The sequence below is a fragment of the Phyllobates terribilis genome, unplaced genomic scaffold (assembly GCF_046119375.1).
Source record: "Phyllobates terribilis strain yellow unplaced genomic scaffold, ASM4611937v1 Scaffold_5__5_contigs__length_657084704, whole genome shotgun sequence".
Lineage (NCBI taxonomy): Eukaryota > Metazoa > Chordata > Amphibia > Anura > Dendrobatidae > Phyllobates > Phyllobates terribilis.
The window spans coordinates 297,895,829-297,921,831 of NW_027362765.1; positions in this window are offsets into that span (position 1 = coordinate 297,895,829).

The window sequence follows — 26,003 nt, forward strand, 5'->3', positions numbered from 1 at the left end:
TTCAAGCCCACATGTGTTGGTGTGTGGACTCTAGCCTAGCCCCTCTGTGTTGGGGTGTGGCCTCCAGCCCAGCCCCTGTGTGTTGGTGTGTGGCCTCCAGCCCAGCTCCTGTGTGAGTGTTGGTGTGTGGCCTCCAGCCAAGCCCCTGTGTGTTGGTTTGTGGCCTCCAGCCAAGCCCTGGGTGTGTTGGTGTGTGGCCCAGCACCTATGTTTTATTGTGTGGCTTCCAGGACCTCTGTGTTGGTGTGTGGTCTCCAGACCCTGAGTGTTGGTGTGTGGTCTCCAGACCCTGAGTGTTGGTGTGTGGTCTCCAGACCCTGTGTGTTGGTGTGTGGTCTCCAGACCCTGTGTGTTGGTGTGTTGTCTCCAAACCCTGTGTGTTGGTGTGTGTCCTCCATCCATGTGTGTCCATGTTTGGCATCCAGCCCATGTGTGTCAGTGTGTGGCCTCAAGCCCAGCCGCAGTGAGTGGCCTCCAGCTCCTTGTGTGTTGTTGTGTGGCTTCCAGCCCCCATGTGTTTGTGTGTGGCCTCCAGCCCAGCCCCTGGGTGTGTTGGTGTGTGGCCTCCAGCCCAGCCCCTGGGTGTGTTGGTATGTGGCTTCCAGCCCAGCCCCTGGGTGTGTTGGTATGTGGCCTCCAGCCCAGCCCCTGGGTGTGTTGGTGTGTGGCCTCCAGCCCAGACCCTCTGTGTGTAAGTGTTTGGCCTCCAGCCCAGCCCCTGGTTGTGTTGGTGTGTGGCCTCCAGCCCTGCCTTTGGGTGTGTGGCCTCCAGCCCTGCCCTTGGGTGTGTGGCCTCCAGCCCAGCCCCTGGGTGTGTTGGTGTGTGGCCTCCAGCCCAGCCCCTGGGTGTGTTGGTGTGTGGCCTCCAGCCCAGCCACTGGGTGTGTTGGTGTGTGGCCTCCAGCCCAGCCCCTGGGTGTGTTGGTGTGTGGCCTCCAATGCCTATGCTTGGTTTGTGACCTCTAGCCCAGCCCCTTTGTGTTGGTGTGTGATCTCCAGAGTGCGGGTCTGTGCACTCCATCCCAGCCCCTGTGTGTTGGTGGCTTGCAGTCCCCCGTGTGTTGATGTGTGGCCTCCAACCAAGCCCCTGTGTGTTGGTTTGTGGCCTCCAACCCAGCCCCTGTGTGTTAGTGTGTGGCTTCCAGCCCAGCAACTGTGTGTTAGTGTGTGGCCTTTGGTCCCTGTGTGTCGGTGTGTGGCCTCCAGCCAATGTCTGTCAGTGAGTGGCTTCCAGACCCTGTGTCTTGTTCTGTGGCCTCCAGCCAAGCCCCTTGTGTGTTGTTTGTTGTGTGGATTCCATGGATTCCAGCCCCCATGTGTTGGTGTGTGGACTCTAGCCCAGCCCCTGTGTGTTGGGGTGTGGACTCCAGCCCAGCCCCTGTGTGTTGGTTTGTGGCCTCCAGCCCAGCCCCTGTGTGTTGGGGTGTGGCCTCCAGCAAAGCCCCTGTCTGTTGGGGTGTGGCCTTCAGCAAAGCCCCTGTCTGTTGGTTTGTGGCCTCCAGCCCAGCACCTATGTGTTAGTGTGTGGCCTCCAGCTCCTCTGTGTTGGTGCGTGGTCTCCAGACCCTGTGTGTTGGTGTGTGGCGTCCAGCCCCTCTGTGCTGGTCTGTGCCCTCCATCCCAGCCCCTGTGTGTTGGTGGCTAGCAGTCCCCCGTGTTTTGGTGTGTGGCCTCCAAGCAAGCCCCTGTGTGTTGGTTTGTGGCCTCCAACCCAGCCCCTGTGTGTTAGTGTGGCTTCCTGCCCAACAACTGTGTGTTAGTTTGTGGCCTTTGGTCCCTGTGTGTCGATGTGTGGCCTCCAGCCCATGTCTGTCAGTGAGTGGCTTCCAGACCCTGTGTCTTGTTCTGTGGCCTCCAGCCCAGCCCCTTGTGTGTTGTTTGTTGCTGTGGATTCCATGGATTCCAGCCCCCATGTGTTGGGGTGTGGCCTCCAGCCCAGCCCCTGTGTGTTGGTGTGTGGCCTCCAGCCCAGCACCTATGTTTTATTGTGTGGCTTCCAGCCCCTCTGTGTTGGTCTGGTCTCCAGCCCCTCTGTGTTGGTGTGTGGTCTCCAGACCCTGTGTGATGGTGTGTAGTCTCCATACCCTGTGTGATGGTGTGTGATCTCCCACCTGTTTGTTGGTGTGTGGCCTCCAGCCCCTGTGTGTTGATGTGTGGCCTCCAGTGCCTGTGTGTTGGTGTGTGGCCTCCAGACCCTGTGGTTGGTGTGTGGCCTCCAGCCCCTGTGTGTTTGTGTGTGGACTTTAAACCCTGTGTGAGTGTTGGTGTGTGGCCTCCAGCCAAGCCCCTGTGTGTTGCTTTGTGGCCTCCAGCCAAGCCCCTGTGTGTTGGTTTGTGGCCTCCAACCAGCCCCTGGGTGTGTTGGTGTGTTGCCCAGCACCTATATTTTATTGTGTGGCTTCCAGCCCCTGTGTGTTGGTGTGTGGTCTCCAGACCCTGTGTGTTGGTGTGTGGTCTCCAGACCCTGTGTGTTGGTGTGTGGTCTCCAGACCCTGTGTGTTGGTGTGTAGTCTCCAGACCCTGTGTGTTGGTGTGTAGTCTCCAGACCCTGTGTGTTGGTGTGTAGTCTCCAGACCCTGTGTGTTGGTGTGTAGTCTCCAGACCCTGTGTGTTGGTGTGTAGTCTCCAGACCCTGTGTGTTGGTGTGTAGTCTCCAGACCCTGTGTGTTGGTGTGTAGTCTCCAGACCCTGTGTGTTGGTGCGTGGCCTCCAGACCCTCTGTGTTGGTCTGTGGTCTCTAGACCCTGTGTGCTGGTGTGTGGTCTCTAGACCCTGTGTGTTGGTGTGCGGTCTCCAAACTCTGTGTGTTGGTGTGTGGTCTCCAAACTCTGTGTGTTGGTGTGTGGTCTCCAAACTCTGTGTGTTGGTGTGTAGTCTCCAAACCCTATGTGTTGATGTGTCTCCTCCAGCCTGTGTGTTGGTGTTTGGCGCCCAGCCCTTGTATGTTGGTGTGTGGCCTCCAGCCCAGCCCCTGTGTGTTGGTGTGTGGCCTTCAGTGCCTGTGTGTTGTTTTGTGGCCTCCAGACCCTGTGGTTGGTGTTTGGTCTCCAGCTCAGCCCCTGTGTGTTGGTGTGTGCCTTCAGCCCAGCCCCTGTGTGTTGGTGTGTGGCCTCCAGCCCAGCCCCTGTGTGTTGGTGTGTGGCCTCCAGCCCAGCCCCTGTGTGTTGGTGTGTGGCCTCCAGCCAAGCCCCTGTGTGTTGGTGTGTGGCCTCCAGCCAAGCCCCTGTGTGTTGGTGTGTGGCCTCCAGCCAAGCCCCTGAGTGTGTTGGTGTGTGGCCTCCAGCACAGCCACTGGGTGTGTTGGTGTGTGGCCTCCAGCCCAGCCCCTGTGCGTTGGTGTGTGGCCTCCAGCCCAGCACCTATGTTTTATTGTGTGGCTTCCAGCCCCTCTGTGTTGGTGTGGTCTCCAGCCCCTCTGTGTTGGTGTGTGGTCTCCAGACCCTGTGTGTTGGTGTGTGGTCTCCAGACCCTGTGTGTTGGTGTGTAGTCTCCAGACCCTGTGTGTTGGTGTGTAGTCTCCAGACCCTGTGTGTTGGTGTGTGGCCTCCAGACCCTGTGTGTTGGTGTGTGGCCTCCAGACCCTCTGTGTTGGTGTGTGGTCTCTAGACCCTGTGTGTTGGTGTGCGGTCTCCAAACTCTGTGTGTTGGTGTGTGGTCTCCAAACTCTGTGTGTTGGTGTGTGGTCTCCAAACCCTATGTGTTGATGTGTCTCCTCCAGCCTGTGTGTTGGTGTTTGGCGCCCAGCCCTTGTATGTTGGTGTGTGGCCTCCAGCCCAGCCCCTGCATGTTGATGTGTGGCCTTCAGTGCCTGTGTGTTGTTTTGTGGCCTCCAGACCCCGTGGTTGGTCTCCAGCCCAGCCCCTGTGTGTTGGTGTGGGCCTTCAGCCCAGCCCCTGTGTGTTGGTGTGTGGCCTCCAGCCCAGCCCCTGTGTGTTGGTGTGTGGCCTCCAGCCAAGCCCCTGTGTGTTGGTGTGTGGCCTCCAGCCAAGCCCCTGTGTGTTGGTGTGTGGCCTCCAGCCAAGCCCCTGAGTGTGTTGGTGTGTGGCCTCCAGCACAGCCCCTTGGGTGTGTTGGTATGTGGCCTCCAGCACAGCCCCTGTGCGTTGGTGTGTAGCCTCCAGCCCAGCACCTATGTTTTATTGTGTGGCTTCCAGCCCCTCTGTGTTGGTGTGGTCTCCAGCCCCTCTGTGTTGGTGTGTGGTCTCCAGACCCTGTGTGTTGGTGTGTGGTCTCCAGACCCTGTGTGTTGGTGTGTGGTCTCCGGACCCTGTGTGTTGATGTGTGGTCTCCAGACCCTGTGTGTTGGTGTGTGGTCTCCAAACCCTGTGTGTTGATGTGTGTCCTCCATCCATGTGTGTCCATGTTTGGCATCCAGCCCATGTGTGTCAGTGTGTGGCCTCAAGCCCAGCCCCAGTGAGTGGCCTCCAGCTCCTTGTGTGTTGTTGTGTGGCTTCCAGCCCCCATGTGTTGGTGTGTGGACTCTAGCCCAGCCTCTGAGTGTTGGTGTGTGGCCTCCAGCCCAGCCCCTATGTGTTGGTTTGTGGCCTCCAACTCAGCTCCTATGTGTTGGGGTGTGGCCTCCAGCCCCTCTGTGTTGGCATGTGGCCTCCAGACCCTCTGTGTTGGTGTGTGGCCTCCAGACCCTCTGTGTTGATGTGTCTCCTCCAGCCTGTGTGTTGGTGTTTGGCGCCCAGCCCTTGTATGTTGGTGTGTGGCCTCCTGCCCAGTCCCTGTGTGTTGATGTGTGGCCTCCAGTGCCTGTGTGTTGTTTTGTGGCCTCCAGACCCTGTGGTTGGTGTTTGGTCTCCAGCCCAGCCCCTGTGTGTTGGTGTGGGCCTCCAGCCCAGCCCCTGTTTGTTGGTGTGTGGCCTCCAGCCCAGCCCCTGTGTGTTGGTGTGTGGCCTCCAGCCCAGCCCCTGTCTGTTGGTGTGAGGCCTCCAGCCCAGCCCCTGTGTGTTAATTTGTGGCCTCCAGCCCAGCCCCTGGGTGTTGGTGTGTGGCCTCCAGCCCAGCCCCTGGGTGTGTTGGTGTTTGGCCTCCAGCCCAGCCCCTGGGTATGTTGTTGTGTGGCCTCTAGCCCATCCCCTGTGTGTTGGTGTGTGGCCTCCAGCCCAGCCCCTGTGCGTTGGTGTGTGGCCTCCAGCCCAGCCCCTGTGCGTTGGTATGTGGCCTCCAGCCCAGCCCCTGTGCATTGGTGTGTGGTCTCCAGACCCTATGTGTTGGTGTGTGGTCTCCAGACCCTGTGTGTTGGTGTGTGGTCTCCAGACGCTGTGTGTTGGTGTATGGTCTCCAGACCCTGTGTGTTGGTGTGTGGTCTCCAGACCCTGTGTGTTGGTGTGTGGTCTCCAAACCCTGTGTGTTGGTGTGTGTCCTCCATCCATGTGTGTCCATGTTTGGCATCCAGCCCATGTGTGTTAGTGTGTGGCCTCAAGCCCAGCCCCAGTGAATGGCCTCCAGCTCCTTGTGTGTTGTTGTGTGGCTTCCAGCCCCCATGTGTTGGTGTGTGGACTCTAGTCCCGCCTCTGAGTGTTGGTGTGTGGCCTCCAGCCCAGCCGCTATGTGTTGGTTTGTGGCCTCCAACTCAGCTCCTATGTGTTGGGGTGTGGCCTCCAGCCCCTCTGTGTTGGTGTGTGGCCTCCAGACCCTCTGTGTTGGTGTGTGGCCTCCAGACCCTCTGTGTTGGTGTGTGGCCTCCAGACCCTCTGTGTTGGTGTGTGGCCTCCAGACCCTCTGTGTTGGTGTGTGGCCTCCAGACCCTCTGTGTTGGTGTGTGGCCTCCAGACCCTCTGTGTTGGTGTGTGGCCTCCAGACCCTCTGTGTTGGTGTGTGGCCTCCAGACCCTCTGTGTTGGTGTGTGGTCTCTAGACCCTGTGTGTTGGTGTGTGGTCTCCAAACTCTGTGTGTTGGTGTGTGGTCTCCAAACCCTATGTGTTGATGTGTCTCCTCCAGCCTGTGTGTTGGTGTTTGGCGCCCAGCCCTTGTATGTTGGTGTGTGGCCTCCAACCCAGCCCCTGTGTGTTGATGTGTGGCCTCCAGTGCCTGTGTGTTGTTTTGTGGCCTCCAGACCCTGTGGTTGGTGTTTGGTCTCCAGCCCAGCCCCTGTGTGTTGGTGTGGGCCTCCAGCCCAGCCCCTGTTTGTTGGTATGTGGCCTCCAGCCCAGCCCCTGTGTGTTGGTGTGTGGCCCCCAGCCCAGCCCCTGTGTGTTGGTGTGAGGCCTCCAGCCCAGTCCCTGTGTGTTAATGTGTGGCCTCCATCCCAGCAACTGTGCGTTGGTGTGTGGCCTCCAGCCCAGCCCCTGTGCGTTTGTGTGTGGCCTCCAGCCCAGCCCCTGTGCGCTGGTGTGTAGCCTCCAGCCCAGCCCCTGTGCTTTGGTGTGTGGCCTCCAGCCCAACCCTGTGCATTGGTGTGTGGCTTCCAGCCCAGCCCCTGTGCGTTGGTGTGTGGCCTCCAGCCCAGCCCCTGTGCGTTGGTGTGTGGCCTCCAGCCCAGCCCCTGTGCATTGGTGTGTGGCCTCTAGCCCAGACCCTGTGCATTGTTGTGTGGCCTCCAGCCCAGCCCCTGTGCGTTGGTGTGTGGCCTCCAGTCCAGCCTCTGTGCATTGGTGTGTGGCCTCCAGCCCAGCCCCTGTGCGTTGTTGTGTGGCCTCCAGCCCAGCCCCTGTGCATTGGTGTGTGGCCTCCAGCCCAGCCCCTGTGCGTTGGTGTGTGGCCTTCAGCCCCTGTGCATTGGTGTGTGGCCTCCAGCCCAGCCCCTGTGCGTTGGTGTGTGGCCTCCAGCCCAGCCCCTGTGCGTTGGTGTGTGGCCTCCAGCCCAGCCCCTGTGCTTTGGTTTTGGACTCCAGCCCAGCCCCTGTGCGTTGGTGTGTGGCCTCCAGCCCAGCCCCTATGTGTTGGTGTGTGGCCTCCAACCCAGCCCCTGTGTGTTGGTGTGTGGCCTCCAGCCCAGCCCCTATGTGTTGGTGTGTGGCCTCCAGCCAGGCCCCTGTGTGTTGGTGTGTGGCCTCCAGCCCGGCCCCTGTGTGTTGGTGTGTGGCATCCAGCCCAGCCCATGTGTGTTGGTGTGTGGCCTCCAGCCCAGCCCCTGTGTGTTGGTGTGTGGCCTCCAGCCCAGCCCCTGCCCAACCTAGCCCAGGCCACACTCCAGCGTAGAGGAACTGGAGGCCACACACCAACACAAAGAGCCTGAGCTGGAAGCCACACACCAACAAACAGGGGCTGGAGTCCACACCCCAACACACAGGTCTGAAGTCCACACACCAACACAGATGGGCTGGAATCCACACACCAATAAAGAGGGGCTGGAGGTCGTATACTAAGATACAGGAGATGCAGGCCTCACAAAAACATACAGGAGATGCAGGCCTCACACAAACATACTAGAGATGGAGGCCACATGCCAACACACAGGGGCTGGAGACCACATACCAACAGGGGCTGGAGGCAGATGGTGGTGGTTGTTGCCAGATGCTATTGGCTGTTGGTGGTTGTTGCCAGATGCTATTGGCCGGTGGTTTTGGTTGTTGCCAGATGCTATTGGCTTGTTGTGGTTGTTGCCAGATAGTATTTACTAGTGGTGGTGGTTGTTGACATATGCTATTGGCTGATGGTTTTTGTTGTTGCCAAATGATATGGGCTGGTGGTGGTCGTTGTTGCCAGATGGTATTGGATGGTGGTGGTTGATGTTGTCAGATAGTATTGGCTGATGGTGTTGGCTGTTGCCCAATAGTAATGGCTGGTTGTGGTTGTTGCCTGATGATATTGAATGGTGGTGGTGGTTGTTATCAGATGGTATTGGGTGGTGGTGGGTTTTGTTGCCAGATTGTATTGGCTGGTGGTGGTGGTTGTTGCCAGATGGTATTGGCATGTGTCGGTGGTTGCCAGATGGTATTGGCTGATGGTGGTTGCTGTTGCCAGATGGTATAGGCATTGATAGTGGCTGTTCTTGCCAGATGGTATTGGATGGTGGTGGTTGTTGATGCCAGATGGTATTGGCTGTTGGAGGTTTTTGTTGCCAGATGGCATTAACTGGTGGTGTTGCTGTTGCCAGTTGGTATTAGGTGGTGGTTGTTGCTATATGGGGGCTGAAAGCCACACACCAACACACAGGCTGAAGACCACACAACAACACCCAGGGGCTGAGCTGGAGGCCACACACCAACACAAACAGGCTGAGCTGGAAGTTACACACCAACACACATGGGATGAAGGCCACACACCATCACACACAGGCTAAAGTCCACACACCAACACAGATGGGCTGGAATCCACACTCCAACAAAGAGCAGATGGAGTCCACACACCAATAACGAGGGGCTGGAGGCAGCACACCAACATACAGTTTGATGCAGGCCTCACACCAACATACAGGGGGTGCAGGCCTCATACAAACACACTAGGGCTAGAGGTCACATGCCAACACACAGGGGCTGGAGGCCACACACCAACAGGGGCTGGAGGAAGCTGGTGGTGGATGTTGCCAGATGGTATTGGCTGATGGTTGTTGTTGTCAGATGGTATTGGCTGGTGGTTGTGATTGATGCCAGATGCTGTTGGCTGGTTGTGGTGGTTGTTGCCAGATGCTATTGGCTGGTGGTGGAGGTTGTTACCAGATGGTATTGACTGGTGGTGATTGTTGGTGCCAAATGGTATTAGCTGATGGTCGTTGTTGTTGCCAGATTATATTGGCTGTTGGTGGTTGTTGCCAGATAGTATTGCCTGGTGGTGTTGGTTGCTGCCAGAAGTATTGACAGGTGGCGGTGGTTATTGCCATAAGCTATTGGCTGGTGGGTTTGGTTGCTGCCAGATGCTATTGGCTGGTGGTTTTGGTTATTGCCAGATGGTATTAGATGGTGGTGGTTGTTGTTGCCAGATGGTATTGACTGATGGTGGTTGTTGCCAGATGGTATTAGCTGGTGGTGGTTGTGTCAAATATTATTGGCTGGTGGTGTTGGTTGCTGGCATACGGCATTGACTGTTGGTGGTGGTTGTTGCCAGATGCTATTTTCTGGTGGTGGTTGCCAGATGGTATTGGCTGGTTGTGGTGGTTCTTGCGAGATGGTATTGGCTGGTGGTGGTGGTTGTTTCCAGATGGTATTGGCTGTTGGTGGTTGTTGCCAGATAATATTGCCTGGTGGTGTTGGTTGCTGCCAGAAGTATTGACAGGTGATGGTGGTAATTGCCAGATGCTATTGGCTTGTGGTTTTGGTTGTTGCCAGATGGTATTGACTGGTGGTGGTTGTTATTGATAGATTGTATTGGCTGCTGGTGGTTGCTGTTGCCAGATTGCATTTAGCTGGTGGTGGTTGTTGCTATATTGGGGCTGGAGGCCACACACCAACACACGGGGATGCAAGCCTCACACCAACACCAGCAACTGGAGGCCACTGGTGGTGGTGGCTGTTGCCAGATGGTATTAGCTGGTGGTGGTTGTGTCAGATGGCATTGGCTGTTGGTGGCTGTTGCCAGATGGTATTGGCTGGTGGTGGTGGTTGCCAGATGATATTGGCTGATGATTTTAATATTTGCCACATGCTATGGTCTGATGGTGGTGGTTATTGCCAGATGGTATTGACTGTTGGTGGTGGTTTTTGTTAGATTGTATTGGTTGGTGGTGCTTTTTGTTGCTAAATTGTATTGGCTCGTGGTGGTGGTTGTTGCCAGATGGTATTAGCTGGTGGTGGTGGTGGTTGCCAGATGGTTTTGGCTGTTGGTGGTTGTTGATGCCAGATGGCATTGGCTGGTGGTGGTTGCTGTTGCCAGATGGTATTAGCTGCTAGTGGTTGTTGCTATATGGGGGCTGAAGGCCACACACCAACACAAAGGGGCTGAAGACCACACAACAACACACAGGGGCTGGGCTGGAGACAACACATCAACACAAAGAGGTTGAGCTGGAATCCAAAGACCAACACACATGGTATGAAGGCCACATACCGTCACACAGAGGCTAAAGTCCACGCACCAACACAGATGGGCTGGAATCCACACACCAATAAAGAGCGGATGGAGTTCACATACCAACATACAGGAGATGGAGGCCTCACATCAGCACACAGGGAATGCAGGCCTCAGTCAAACATACTAGGGCTGGAGGCCAAACGCCAACACACAGGGGCTGGAGGCCACACACCAACAGGGGCTGGAGGCAGCTGGTGGTGAATGTTGCCAGATGGTATTGGCTGATGGTTGTTGTTGCCAGATGGTAGTAGATTGTAGTGTTGCTTTTAGCCAGATGGTATTTGCTAGTGGTGGTTGTTGTTGTCAGATGGTATTGACTGGTGATTGTGATTGTTGCAAGATGCTATTGGCTGGTGCTAGTGGTTGTTGTCAGATGCTATTTGCTGGTGGTGGTGAATGTTGCCAGATGGTATTGGCTGCTGGTGGCGGTTCTTGCCAGATGGTATTGACTGGTGGTGATTGTTGGTGCCAAATGGTATTGGCTGATGGAGCTTGTTGTTGCCAGATGACATTGGCTGTTGGTGGTTGTTGCCAGATAGTATTGCCTGGTGGTATTGGTTGCTGCCAGAAGTATTAACAGATGGTGATGGTTATTGACAGATGCTATTGGCTGATGGGTTTGGTTGTTGCCAGATGCTGGTGGTGGTTGTTATTGAGAGATTGCATTGGCTGGTGGTGGTTGTTGCTATACGGGGGCTGCCGGCCACACACCAACACACAGGGGATGCAGGCCTCACACAAACACACAGGGCATGCAGGCCTCACAGCAACACACAGGGGCTGGAGGTCACACACCAACACACAGGAACGCTAGTAAGTGGTGGTTGTTGCCAGATGGTATTAGGTGGTGGTGGTTGTGTCAGATGGTATTGGCTGTTGGTGGTTGTTGCCAGATGGTATTGGCTGGTGGTGTTGGTTGTTGCCTGACATCATTGACTGGTGGTGGTTGTTGCCAGATGCTATTGACTGGTGGTGGTAGTTATTGACAGATGGTATTGGCTGGTAGTGGGGGTTGTTGCCAGATGGTACTGTCTGGTGGTGCTTGTTGCCGCAGATATTGGCTGGTGGTGCTGGTTGTTGCCAGATAGTATTGGAGGGTGGTGGTTGTTGCCAGATGGTATTGACTAGTGGTGGTGGCTGTTGTCAGATAGTATTGGATGGTGGTGGTTGTTGCCAGATGATATTGATTGATGGTGGTTGTTGTTGCCAGATGGTTTTAGATAGTGGTGGCTGTTGTTGCCATATGGTATTGGCTGTTGGTGGTTGTTGTTACCAAATGACAATGGCTAGTTGTGGTTGCTGTTGCCAGATGGTATTAGCTGGTGGTAGTTGTTGCTTTACAGGGGCTGAAGGTCACACACCAACACAAAGGGGCTGAAGACCGCACAACAACACACAGGGGATGGGCCGTAGGCCATACACCAACACACAGGGGATGCAGGCCTCACAACAACACACAGGGGATGCAGGCCTCACAACAACACTCAGGGGATTCAGGCCTCACACCAACACACAGGGGCTGGAGACCACACACCAACACACAGGGGCTGGAGTTCACTAGTGGTGGTTTTTGACAGATGGTATTAGCTGTTGGTGGTTGTGTCAGATGGTATTGGCTGTTGGTGGTTGTTGCCAGATGCTACTGTCTGGGGTTTTGGTTGTTGCCAGATGGTATTAGATGGTGGTGGTTGTTGTTGCCAGATGCTATTAGCTCGTTGTGTTGGTTGTTGCCAGATGCTATTTACTGGTGGTGGTGGATGTTGCCAGATGGTATTGACTGGTGGTGCTTGTTGGTGACAAATGTTCTTGGCTGATGGTGGTTGTTGTTGCCAGATGATATTGGCTGTTGGTGGTTGTTGCCAGATAGTATTGCCTAGTGGTATTGGTTGCTGCCAGTAGTATTAACAGGTGGTGGTGGTTATTGACAGATGCTATTGGCTGATGGTTTTGGTTGTTGCTAGATGCTATTGGTTGGTGGTTTTGGCTATTGCCAGATGGTATTAGATGGTGGTGGTTGTTGTTGAGAGATTGTATTGGCTGGTGGTGGTTGTTATTGAGAGATTGTATTGGTTGGTGGAGGTTGCTGTTGCCAGATTGTATTTAGCTGGTGGTGGTTGTTGCTATACAGGGGCTGGAGGCCACACACCAACGCACAGGGGATGCAGGTCTCACACCAACACACAGGGGATGCAGGCCTCACAGCAACACACAGGAACTGGAGGCTGCTGGTGGTGGTTGTTGCCAGGTGGTATTAGCTGGTGGTGGTTGTGTCAGATGGTATTGGCTGTTGGTGGCTGTTGACAGATGGTATTGGCTGGTGGTGGTTGTTGCCAGATGCTATTGGCTGGTGGTGGTGGTTGTTGCCAGATGGTATTGGCTGATAGTGGGGGTTGTTGCCAGATGGTATAGGCTAGTGGTGGTGGTTGTTGCCAGATGATATTGGCTGGTGGTGTTGGTTGTTGTCAGATAGTATTGAGTAGCAGTGGTTGTTGCCAGATGGTATTGACTTGTGGTGATGGTTGTTGTCAGATTGTATTGGGTGGTGGTGCTTTTTGTTGCTAGATTGTATTGGCTGGTGGTGGTGGTAGTTGCCAGATGGTATTGGCTGGTGGTGGTTGCTGTTGCCAGATGGTATTATCTGGTGGTGGTTGTTGCTATATGGGGGCTGAAGGTGACACAGCAACACAAAGGGGCTGAAGACCACACAACAACAAACGAGGGCTGGGTTGGAGGCCTCATATCAACAAAAAGAGGTTGAGCTGGAAGCCACAGACCAACATGCATGGGATGAAGGCCACATACCGTCACACAGAGGCTAAAGTCCACGCACCAACACAGATGGGCTGGAATCCACACACCAACAAAGAATGGATGGAATCCACACACCAACATAGAGGGGCTGCAGGCCTCACACCAACATACAGGGGATCCAGGCCTCACACCAACATACAGTGGATGCAGGCCTCACACCAACACACAGGGGATGCAGGCCTCACACAAACATACTAGGGCTGGAGGCCACACGCCAACACACAGGGGCTGGAGGCCACACACCAACAGGGGCTGGAGGCAGCTGGTGGTGAATGCTGCCAGATGGTATTGGCTGATGGCTTTTGTTGCCAGATGGTATTGGCTGTTGGTAGTTGTTGCCAGATGGTAGTGGCTCGTAGTGTTGCTTTTTGCCAGATAGTATTGGCTAATTGTGGTTGTTGTTGCCAGATGCTCTTGACTGGTGGTTGTGAGTGTTGCCAGATGCTCTTGGCTGGTGGTTGTGACTGTTGCCAGATGCTATTGGCTGGTTGTGGTGGTTGTTGCCAGATGCTATTGGCTGGTGGTGGTGGTTGTTATCAGATACTATTTGCTGGTGGTGGTGGATGTTGCCAGATGGTATTGGCTGGTGGTGGTGTTTCTTGCCAGATGGTATTGGCTGGTGGTGATTGTTGGTGCCAAATGTTATTGGCTGATGGTGGTTGTTGCCAGATGATATTGGCTGTTGGTGGTTGTTGCCAGATAGTATTGCCTGGTGGCATTGGTTGTTGCCAGAAGTATTAACAGTTGGTGATGGTTATTGACAGATGCTATTGGCTGATAGTTTTGGTTGTTGCCATATGCTATTGGCTGGTGGTTTTGGGTATTGCCAGATGGTATTAGATGGTGGTGGTTGTTGTTGCCAGATGGTATTGACTGGTGGTGGTTGTTATTGAGAGATTGTATTTTCTGGTTGTGGTTGCTGTTTCCAGGTTGTATTTAGCTGGTAGTTGTTGCTATACGGGGGATGGAGGCCACACACCAACACACAGGGGATGGAGGCCTCACACCAAAACACAGGGGATGCAGGCCTCATAGCAACACACAGGGGCTGGAGGTCACACATTAACACACAGGAACTGGAGGCCGCTGGTGGTGGTGGTTATTGCTAGATAGTATTGGTTGGTAGTGGGGGTTGTTGCCAGATGGTATTGGCTGGTGGTGCTTGTTGCCAGATGATTTTGGCTGGTGGTGTTGGTTGATGCCAGATAGTATCGGCTGGTGGTGGTTGTTGCCAGATGGTATTGACTGGTGGTGGTGGTTGTTGTCAGATGGTATTGGGTGGTGGTGGTGTTTTTTTTTGCCAGATTGTATTGGCTGTTAGTGGTTGTTGGCAGATGGCATTGACTGGTGCTGGTTGTTGCCAGATGCTATTGGCTGGTGGTGGTGGTTGTTGCCAGATAGTATTGGCTGGTGGTGGTGGTTACCAGATGGTATTGATTGATGGTGGTTGTAGTTGCCAGATGGTTATAGATGGTGGTGGTTGTTGTTGCCAGATGGTATTGGCTGTTGGTGTTTGTTGTTGCCAGATGGCACTGGCTGGTGGTGGTTGCTGTTGCCAGATGGTATTAGCTGGTGGTGGTTGTTGCTATATGGGGGCTGAAGGCCACACACAAACACAAAGGGGCCGAAGACCACACAACAACACACAGGGGCTGGGCCGGAGGCCACACACCAACACAAAGGGGATGCAGGCCTCACAACAACACACAGGGGGTGCAGGCCTCACACCAACACACAGGGGATGCAGGCCTCACACCAACACACAAGGGATTCAGTCCTCACACCAACACACAGGGGCTGGAGGCCACACACTAACACCAGGAACTGGAGGCCACTGGTGGTGGTGATTGTTTCCAGATCGTATTAGCTGGTGGTGGTTGTGTCAGATGGTATTGGCTGTTGGTGGCTGTTGACAGATGGTATTGGCTGGTGGTGGTGGTGGTTGTTGCCAGATGGTATTGGCTGGTGGTGGTGGTGGTTGTTGCCAGATGCTATTGGCTGGTGGTGATGGTTGTTGCCAGATGGTATTGGCTGATAGTGGGGGTTGTTGCCAGATGGTATAGGCTGGTGGTGGTAGTTGTTGCCAGATGATATTGGCTGGTGGTGTTGGTTGTTGTCAGATAGTATTGAGTAGTAGTGGTTGTTGCCAGATGGTATTGACTTGTGGTGATGGTTGTTGTCAGATTGTATTGGGTGGTGGTGCTTTTTGTTGCTTGATTGTATTGGCTGCTGGTGGTGGTTGTTGCCAGATGGTATTGGCTGGTGGTGATTGTTGTTGCCAGATGGTATTATCTGGTGGTGGTTGTTGCTATATGGGGGCTGAAGGCCACACACCAACACAAAGGGGCTGAAGACCACACAACAACAAACAAGGGCTGGGCTGGAGGCCTCACATCAACAAAAAGAGGTTGAGCTGGAAGCCACAGACCAACACACATGGGATGAAGGCCACTTACCGTCACACAGAAGCTAAAGTCCACGCACCAACACAGATGGGCTGGAATCCACACACCAACAAAGAATGGATGGAATCCACACACCAACATAGAGCGGCTGCATGCCTCACAACAACATAGAGGGGCTGCAGGCCTCACATCAACATACAGGGGATGCAGGCCTCACACCAACATACAGGGGATGTAGGCTTCACACCAACACAAAGGGGATGCAGGCCTCACACAAACATACTAGGGCTGGAGGCCACACGCCAACACACAGGGGCTGGAGGCCACACACCAACAAGGGCTGGAGGCAGCTGGTGGTGAATGTTGCCAAACGGTATTGGCTGATGGTAGTTGATGCCAGATGGTAGTGGCTCGTAGTGTTGCTTTTTGCCAGATAGTATTGGCTAATTGTGGTTGTTGTTGCCAGATGCTCTTGACTGGTGGTTGTGATTGTTGCCAGATGCTCTTGGCTGGTGGTTGTGATTGTTGCCAGATGCTATTGGCTGGTTGTGGTGGTTGTTGCCAGATGCTATTGACTGGTGGTGGTGGTTGTTATCAGATGCTATTGGCTGGTGGTGGTGGATGTTGCCAGATGGTATTGGCTGGTGGTGGTGTTTCTTGCCAGATGGTATTGGCTGATGGTGATTGTTGGTGGCAAATGTTATTGGCTGATGGTGGTTGTTGCCAGATGATATTGGCTGCTGGTGGTTGTTGCCAGATAGTATTGCCTGGTGGTATTGGTTGTTGCAAGAAGTATTAACAGGTGGTGGTGGTGGTTATTGTCAGATGCTATTGGCTGATAGTTTTGGTTGTTGCCAGATGCTATTGGCTGGTGGTTTTGCCTATTGCCAGATGGTATTAGATGGTGGTGGTTGTTGTTGCCAGATGGTATTGACTGGTGGTAGTTGTTATTGAGAGATTTTATTTTCTGGTTGTGGTTGCTGTTGCCAGGTTGTATTTAGCTGGTGGTTGTTGCTATACGGGGGATGGAGGCCACACACCAACACACAGGGGATAGAGGCCTCACACCAACACACAGGGGATGCAGGCCTCAGAGCAACACACAGGGGCTGGAGGTCACACACTAACACACAGGAACTGAAGGCTGCTGGTGGTGGTGGTTGTTGCCAGATGGTATTAGCTGGTGGTGGTTGTGTCAGATGGTATTGGCTGTTGGTGGTTGTTGCCAGATGGTATTGACTGGTGGTGTTGGTTGTTGCCTGACATCATTGACTGGTGGTGGTTGTTGCCAGATGCTATTGGCTGGTGGTGGTGTTTGTTGCCCAATGGTATTGGCTGTTGGTGGTGGTTATTGCCAGATAGTATTGTTTGGTAGTGGGGGTTGTTGCCAGATGGTATTGGCTGGTGATGCTTGTTGCCAGATGATATTGGCTGGTGGTGTTGGTTGTTGCCTGACATCATTGACTGGTGGTGGTTGTTGCCGGATGCTATTGGCTGCTGGTGGTGTTTGTTGCCCAATGGTATTGGCTGCTGGTGGTGGTTATTGCCAGATAGTATTGGTTGGTAGTGGGGGTTGTTGCCAGATGGTATTGGCTGGTGATGCTTGTTGCCAGATGATATTGGCTGGTGGTGTTGGTTGTTGCCAGATAGTATTGGATGGTGGTGGTTTTTGCCAGATTGTATTGACTGGTGGTGGTGGTTGTTGTCAGATGGTATTGGGTCGTGTTGGTTTTTCTTGCCAGATTGTATTGGCTGTTGGCGGTTGTTGCCAAATGGCATTGACTAGTACTGGTTGTTGCCAGATGCTATTGGCTGGTAGCAGTGGTTGTTGCCAGATGCTATTGGCTGCTGGTGGTGGTTATTGCCAGATGGTATTGGCTGGTAATGGGGGTTGTTCCCAGATGGTATTGGATGGTGGTGCTTGTTGCCAGATGATATTGGCTGGTGGTGTTGGTTGTTGCCAGATAGTATTGGATGGTGGTGGTTGTTGCCAGATGGTATTGACTGGTGGTGGTAGTTGTTGTCAGATTGTATTGGCTGGTGGTGGTTGCTGTTGCCAGATTGTATTTAGCTGTTAGTTGTTGCTATACAGAGGATGCAGGCCTCACACCAACACACAGGGGCTGAGGGCCACACACCAACACACAGGGGCTGGGGGCCACACACCAACACACAGGGGCTGGCGGCTACACACAAGCACACAGGAACTTTAGGCTGCTGGTGGTGGTAGTTGTTGCCAGATGGTATTAGCTGGTGGTGGTTGTGTGAGATGGTATTGGCTGTTGGTGATTGTTGCCACATGCTATTGGGTGGTGGTTTTGGTTATTTTCGGATGGTATTAGATGGTGGTTGTTGTTGCCAGATATTATTGGCTGGTTGTTGTGGTTGTTGCCAGATGCTATTGGCTGGTGGTGGTAGTTGTTGCAGATTCTATTTTCTGGTGGTGGTGAATGTTGCCAGATAGTATTGACTGTTGGTGATTGTTGGTGCCAAATGCTATTGGCTGATGGTGGTTGTTGTTGACAGATGATATTGGCTGTTGGTGGTTGGTGCCAGATAGTATTGCCTGGTGGTATTTGTTGCTGCCAGAAATATTAACAGGTGGTGGTGGTTATTGACAGATGCTATTGGCTGATGGTTTTGGTTGTTGACAGATGCTATTGGCTGGTGGTTTTGGCTATTGCCAGATGGTATTAGATGGTGGTGGTTGTGTCAGATGGTATTGGCTGTTGGTGGTTGTTGCCAGATGGCATTGACTAGTGCTGGTTGTTGCCAGATGCTATTGGCTGGTGGTGGTGGCTGTTGCCAGATGCTATTGGCTGGTGGTGGTGGTTGTTGCCAGATGCTATTGGCTGGTGGTGGTGGTTATTGCCAGATAGTATTGGCTGGTAGTGGGGGTTGTTGCCAGATGGTATTGGCTGGTGGTGTTGGTTGTTGCCAGATGGTATTGGATGGTGGTGGTTGTTGCCAGATGGTATTGACTGGTGGTGGTGGTTGTTGTCAGATGGTATTGGGTGGTGGTGGTTGTTGCCAGATGGTATTGGCTGGTGGTGGTGGTTGCCAGATGGTATTGACTGGTGGTGGTTGTTGTTGCCAGATGGTTTTAGATGGTGGTGGTTGTTGTTGCCAGATGGTATTGGTTGTTGGTGGTTGTTGTTGCCAGATGGCATTGGCTGGTGGTGGTTGCTGTTGCCAGATGGTATTAGCTGGTGGTGTTTGTTGCTATACAGGGGCTGAAGTCCACACAACAACATACAGGGGCTGGGCCGTAGGCCTCACACCAACACACAGGGGATGCAGGCCTCACACCAACACACAGGGGATGCAGGCCTCACACCAACACACAGGGGATGGAGGCCACACACCAACACCAGGAACTGGAGGCCGCTAGTGATGTTGGTTGTTGAAAGATGCTATTGGCTGGTTGTTTTAGTTGTTGCCAGATGATATTAGATGGTGGTGGTTGTGGTTGCCAGATGGTAGTGACTGGTGGTGGTTGTTATTGAGAGGTTGTATTGGCTGGTGGTGGTTGCTGTTGCCAGATTGTATTTAGCTGGTGGTGGTTGTTGTTATACGGGGGGCTGGAGGCCACACACTAACACACAGGGAATGCAGGCCTCACACCAACACACAGGGAATGCAGGCCTCACATCAACACACAGGGGATGCAGGCCTCACACCAACACACAGGGGCTGTAGGCCACACACCAACACACAGGGGCTGGAGGCCGCTGGTTGTGGTGGTGGTTGTTGCCAGATGATATTAGCTGGTGGTGGTAGTGTCAGATGGTATTAGTTGTTGGTGGTTGTTGCCAGATGGTATTGACTGGTGGTGGTTATTGTTGCCAGATGCTGTTGGCTGGTGGTCGTGGTTGTTGCCAGATGATATTGGATGATGGTGGTTGTTATTGCCAGATGGTATTGGCTGGTGGTGGCTTCTGTTGCCAGATGGTATTGGCTGGTGGTGGTTGCTGTTGCAAGATGGTATTAGCTGGTGATGGCTGCTGCTATATGGGGGCTAAAGTCCACACACCAACACACAAGGGCTGGAGTCCACACACCAACACACATGGGCTGGAGGCCACACACTAACACACATGGGCTGGAGGCCACATACCAACACAGAGGGGGCTGGAAACCACACACCTACACAGCCAGGTGCTAAGCATGAGGCTACACATGCTGGAGGCCACACATAAACACACATTTGTTTGAGGCCACACATCAACATAGAGGGTTTGGAGGCCACACACCAACATAGAGGGCCTGGAGGACACTCACCAAGGGTCTTGGCTGGAGTTCACATTTCAACACAGGGGCTGGGCTGAATGGAGGTCACACACCAACACACAGGGGCTGGGCTGCACATAGGTCACACACCAACACACAGGGGTTGGAGTCCACACATCTGCACACAGGGGCTGGAGTCCACACATCTGCACACAGGGGTTGGAGTCCACACACCATCAAACAGCGACTGGAGGCCACACACGAACACACAGGCTGGAGTCCACAGAACAGCACAGATGGGCTGGAATCCACACACCAACAAAGAGCAGCTGGAGGCCACACACAAACACACAAGGGATGCAGGCCTCACACCAACACATAGGGGCTAGAGGCCACACAGAAACACAGTGGAGATGGAGGCCACACACCAACAGGAGATGAAGGCCGCTGGTGGTAGTAGTTGTTGCCAGATGGTATTGGTTGGTCCTGGTTATTGCCAGATGGTATTGGCTGGTGGTGGTTGTTGCCAGATGCTATTGGCTGGTTGTGTTGGTTGTTGCCAGATGGTATTGACTGGTGGTGGTGGTTGTTGCCAGATGCTATTGGCCAGTAGCTGTGGTTGTTGCCAGATGCCATTGGCTGGAGCGAGTAGATATTACCAGATGGTATTGGCTGGTGGTAATGGTTGTTAGTGCCAGATGGTATTGGCTGGTGATGGTGGTGTTTACCAAATGGTATTGGCTGGTGGTGGTTGCTTTTGCCAGATGGTATTGTCTGTTTGGTGGTTTTTACCAGATGTTATTGTCTGGTGGTGTTGGTTGTTGCCAGATGGTGGTGGTTGCTGTTACCAGATGGTATTAGCTGATCGTGGTTGTTTCTATGTGGGGGTTGGAAGCCAAACATCAACACACATGGGCTGGAGGCCACACTCCAACACACAAAATCACAGGGGCTGGGCTGGAGGCAACATACCAATACACAGGGGCTGGGCTCAAGGTCACACACCAACACACAGGGGCTGGGCTGGAGGCCGCACACCAACACACAGGGGCTAGAGGCCGCACACCAACACAAAGGGGCTGAGCTGGAGGCCGCCCTCCAACACACAGGGGCTGGGCTGGAGGCCACACACCAACACACAGGGGCTGGGCTGGAGGCCACACACCAACACACAGGGGCTGGGCTGGAGGCCACACACCAACACACAGGGGCTGGGCTGGAGGCCACACACCAACACACAGGGGCTGGGCTGGAGGCCACACACCAACACACAGGGGCTGGGCTGGAGGCCACACACCAACACAGAGGGGCTGGGCTGGAGGCCACACACCAACACAGAGGGGTTGGAGGCCACAAAGCAACACTCAGGGCCTGGGCTGGAGGCCACACATCAAGACAAAGGGGCTGAAGTCCTCATACCAGCATATAAGCACTGGGCTGGAATACACACACCAACACCCAGGGGCTGGAGGTTACACCCTCAACACATAGGGGCTAGAGGCCATACACCAACACCTAGAAGCTGGAGGCCACACCCTCAACACACAGGGATTGGGCTGGAGTCCACACACCAACACACACTGATTGGGCTGGAGTCCAGACACCAACACACAGGGATTGGGCTGGAGTCCACACACCAACACACACTGATTGGGCTGGAGTCCAGACACCAACACACAGGGATTGGGCTGGAGCCCACACACCAACACACAGGGATTGGGCTGGAGTCCACACATCAACACACAGGGATTGGACTGGAGTCCACACAAAAAACACAAAGGGATTGGGCTGGAGTCCACACACCAACACACAGGGATTGGGCTGGAGTCCAAACACCAACACACAGGGATTGGGCTGGAGTCCACACACCAACACACAGGGATTGGGCTGGAGTCCACACACCAACACACAGGGATTGGGCTGGAGTCCACACACCAACACACAGTGATTGGACTGGAGTCCAAGCACCAACACACAGGGATTGGGCTGGAGTCCACACACCAACACACAGGGATTGGGCTGGAGTCCACACACCAACACATAGGGATTGGGCTGGAGTCCACACACCAACACACTGTGTTTGGGCTGGAGTCCACACACCAACACAAAGGGATTGGGCTGGAGTCCACACACCAACACACAGGGATTGGACTGGAGTCCAAGCACCAACACACAGGGATTGGACTGGAGTCCAAGCACCAACACACAGGGATTGGGCTGGAGCCCACACACCAACACACAGGGATTGGACTGGAGCCCACTCACCAACACACAGGGATTGGGCTGGAGTCCACACACCAACACACAGGGATTGGGCTGGAGTCCACACACCAACACACAGGGATTGGGCTGGAGTCCACACACCAACACAAAGGGATTGGGCTGGAGTCCACACACCAACACACAGGGATTGGGCTGGAGTCCACACACCAACACACAGGGATTGGACTGGAGTCCAAACACCAACACACAGGGATTGGGCTGGAGTCCACACACCAACACACAGGGATTGGGCTGGAGTCCACACACCAACACACAGGGATTAGGCTGGAGTCCACACACCAACACACAGGGATTGGGCTGGAGTCCACACACCAACACACAGGGATTGGACTGGAGTCCAAGCACCAACACACAGGGATTGGGCTGGAGTCCACACACCAACACACAGGGATTGGGCTGGAGTCCACACACCAACACACAGGGATTGGGCTGGAGTCCACACACCAACACACAGGGATTGGGCTGGAGTCCACACACCAACACCCAGGGGGACTGGAGTCCACACACAAACACACAGGGGACTGGAGTCCACACACAAACACACAGGGGGACTGGAGTCCACACACCAACACACAGAGGGACTGGAGTCCACACACCAACACACAGGGGCTGAGCTGGAGGCCACACACCAACACACAGGGGCTGGGCTGGAGGCCATACACCAACACACAGGGGGGACTGGAGTCCACACACCAACACACAGGGGGACTGGAGTCCACACACCAACACACAGGGGCTGAGCTGGAGGCCACACACCAACACACAGGGGCTGGGCTGGAGGCCGTACACCAACACAGAAGGGCTGGAGGCCACACCCCAACACAGAAGGGCTGGAGGCCACACCCCGACACAGAAGGGCTGGAGGCCACACCCCGACACACAAGGACTGGAGGCCACACGCCAACACACAGGGATTCGGCTGTATAAAGGGATTCTTGAGTCCACACACCAACACCTAGAAGCTGGAGGCCACACCCTCAACACACAGGGGTTGGAGTCTAAACACATTCCCACAGGGCCTGGAGGCCACACAACAACACACAGGGGTGCAGATGGAGGCTACACTCCAACACACATTGGTGGTCTGGAGGCCACACAAAAACTCAAAGGCGCTGGAGGCATTGACTGGTGGTGGTGGTTGTTGCCAGATGCTGTTGGCTGGTGGTGTTGGTTGTTGCCAGATGGCATTGACTGGTGATGGTGGTGGTTGCCAGATGGTATTGGCTGATGGTTTTGGTTGTTGCCACATGCTATGGCCTGATGGTGGTGGTTATTGCCAGAAGGTATTGGCTGGTAGTGAGTGTTGATGCCAGATGGTATTGGCTGGTGGTAGTCGATGTTGCCAGATGATATTGACTGGTGGTGGTAGTTGTTGTCAGATGGTATTATTGGCTGGTGGTGGTGGTAGTGATTGCCAGATGGTATTGGCTGTTGATGGTGGTTGTTGTTGCCAGATGGCATAGGCATTGATGGTGGTTGTTGTTGCCATATGGTATTGGCTGTTGGTGGTTGTTGTTGCCAGATGGTATTAGCTGGTGGTGGTTGTTGCTACTTGGGGGCTGAAGGCCACACTAAAGCAAAGCGGCTGAGTTGGAGGCCATACACCAACACACAGAGGCTAAAGTCCACACACCAACACAGATGGGCTGGAATCCACAATCCAACAAAGAGCGGATGGAGTACACACACCAACATACAGGGGATGCAGGCCTCACACCAACATACAGGGGATGCAGGCTTCATACAAACACACTAGGGCTGGAGGCCACACACCAACAGGGGCTGGAGGCGGCTGGTGGTGGATGTTGCCAGATGGTATTGGCTGATGGTTGATGTTGCCAGATGGTATTGTCTGGTGGTGTTGGTTTTTGCCAGATGGTATTGGCTAGTGGTGATTGTGGGTGCCAAATGGTATTTGTTGTTGGTGGTTGTTGCCAGATAGTATTGCCTGGTGGTGTTGGTTGCTGCCAGATGGTATTGACTTGTGGTCGTGGTTATTGGCAGATGCTATTGGCTGGTGATTTTGGTTGTTGCCAGATGCTATTGGCTGGTGGTTTTGGTTGTTATAAGATGCTTTTAGATGGTGGTGGTGGTTGTTGCCAGATGGTATTCAGCTGGTGGTGGGTGTTGCTATACGGGGGCTGGAGGCCACACACCAAGACACAGGGGATACAGGACTCACACCAACACACATGGGGATGCAGGCCTCACACCAATACACAGGGGCTGGAGGCTGCACACCAACACACAGGGGCTGGAGGCTGCTGGTGATGGTTGTTGTTGCCAGATGGTATTAGCTAGTTGTGGTTGTGTCAGATGGTATTGGCTGTTGGTGGTTGTTGCCAGATGGTATTGGCTGGTGGTGTTGGTTGTTGCTAGATGCTATTGGCTGGTGGTTTTGGTTGTTGCCACATACTAGGGCTGATGGTGGTGGTTATTGCCAGATGGTATTGGCTGGTAGTGGGGGTTGATTCCAGATGGTATTGGCTGGTGGTCGTGGTTGTGGCCAGATGATATTGGCTGGTGGTGATTGTTGTTGCCAGATGGTATTGGATGATGGTGGTTGTTATTGCCAGATGGTATTGGCTGGTGGTGGCTTCTGTTGCCAGATGGTATTGGCTGGTGGTGCTTGCTGTTGCAAGATGGTATTAGCTGGTGATGGCTGTTGCTATATGGGGGCTAAAGTCCACACACCAACACACAAGGGCTGGAGGCCACACACCAACACACATGGGCTGGAGGCCACACACTAACACACATGGGCTGGAGGCCACATACCAACACAGAGGGGGCTGGAAACCACACACCTACACAGCCAGGTGCTAAGCAGGAGGCTACACATGCTGGAGGCCACACATAAACACACATTTGTTTGAGGCCACACATCAACATAGAGGGTTTGGAGGCCACACATCAACATAGAGGGCCTGGAGGACACTCACCAAGGGTCTTGGCTGGAGTTCACATTTCAACACAGGGGCTGGGCTGAATGGAGGTCACACACCAACACACAGGGGCTGGGCTGCACATAGGTCACACACCAACACACAGGGACTGGAGTCCACACATCTGCACACAGGGGCTGGAGTCCACACATCTGCACACGGGGACTGGAGTCCACACACCATCAAACAGTGGCTGGAGGCCACACACGAACACACAGACTGGAGTCCACAGAACAGCACAGATGGGCTGGAATCCACACACCAACAAAGAGCAGCTGGAGGTCACACACAAACACACAAGGGATGCAGGCCTCACACCAACACATAGGGGCTAGAGGCCACACAGAAACACAGTGGAGATGGAGGCCACACACCAACAGGAGATGGAGGCCGCTGGTGGTAGTAGTTGTTGCCAGATGGTATTGGTTGGTCCTGGTTATTGTCAGATGGTATTGGCTGGTGGTGGTTGTTGCCAGATGCTATTGGCTGGTTGTGTTGGTTGTTGCCAGATGGTATTGACTGGTGGTGGTGGTTGTTGCCAGATGCTATTGGCCAGTAGTTGTGGTTGTTGCCAGATGCTATTGGCTGGAGCGAGTAGATATTACCAGATGGTATTGGCTGGTGGTAATGGTTGTTAATGCCAGATGGTATTGGCTGGTGATGGTGGTGTTTACCAGATGGTATTGGCTGGTGGTGGTTGCTTTTGCCAGATGGTATTGTCTGTTTGGTGGTTTTTACCAGATGTTATTGTCTGGTGGTGTTGGTTGTTGCCAGATGGTGGTGGTTGCTGTTACCAGATGGTATTAGCTGGTCGTGGTTGTTTCTATGTGGGGGTTGGAAGCCAAACATCAACTCACAAGGGCTGGAGGCCACACTCCAACACACAAAATCACAGGGGCTGGGCTGGAGGCAACATACCAATACACAGGGGCTGGGCTCAAGGTCACACACCAACACACAGGGGCTGGGCTGGAGGCCGCACATCAACACACAGGGGCTAGAGGCCGCCCTCCAACACACAGGGGATGAGCTGGAGGCCGCCCTCCAACACACAGGGGCTGAGCTGGAGGCCGCCCTCCAACACACAGGGGCTGGGCTGGAGGCCACACACCAACACACAGGGGCTGGGCTGGAGGCCACACACCAACACACAGGGGCTGGGCTGGAGGCCACACACCAACACACAGGGGCTGGGCTGGAGGCCACACACCAACACACAGGGGCTGGGCTGGAGGCCACACACCAACACACAGGGGTTGGAGGCCACAAAGTAACACTCAGGGCCTGGGCTGGAGGCCACAAATCAGGACAAAGGGGCTGAAGTCCTCATACCAGCATATAAGCACTGGGCTTGAATACACACACCAACACC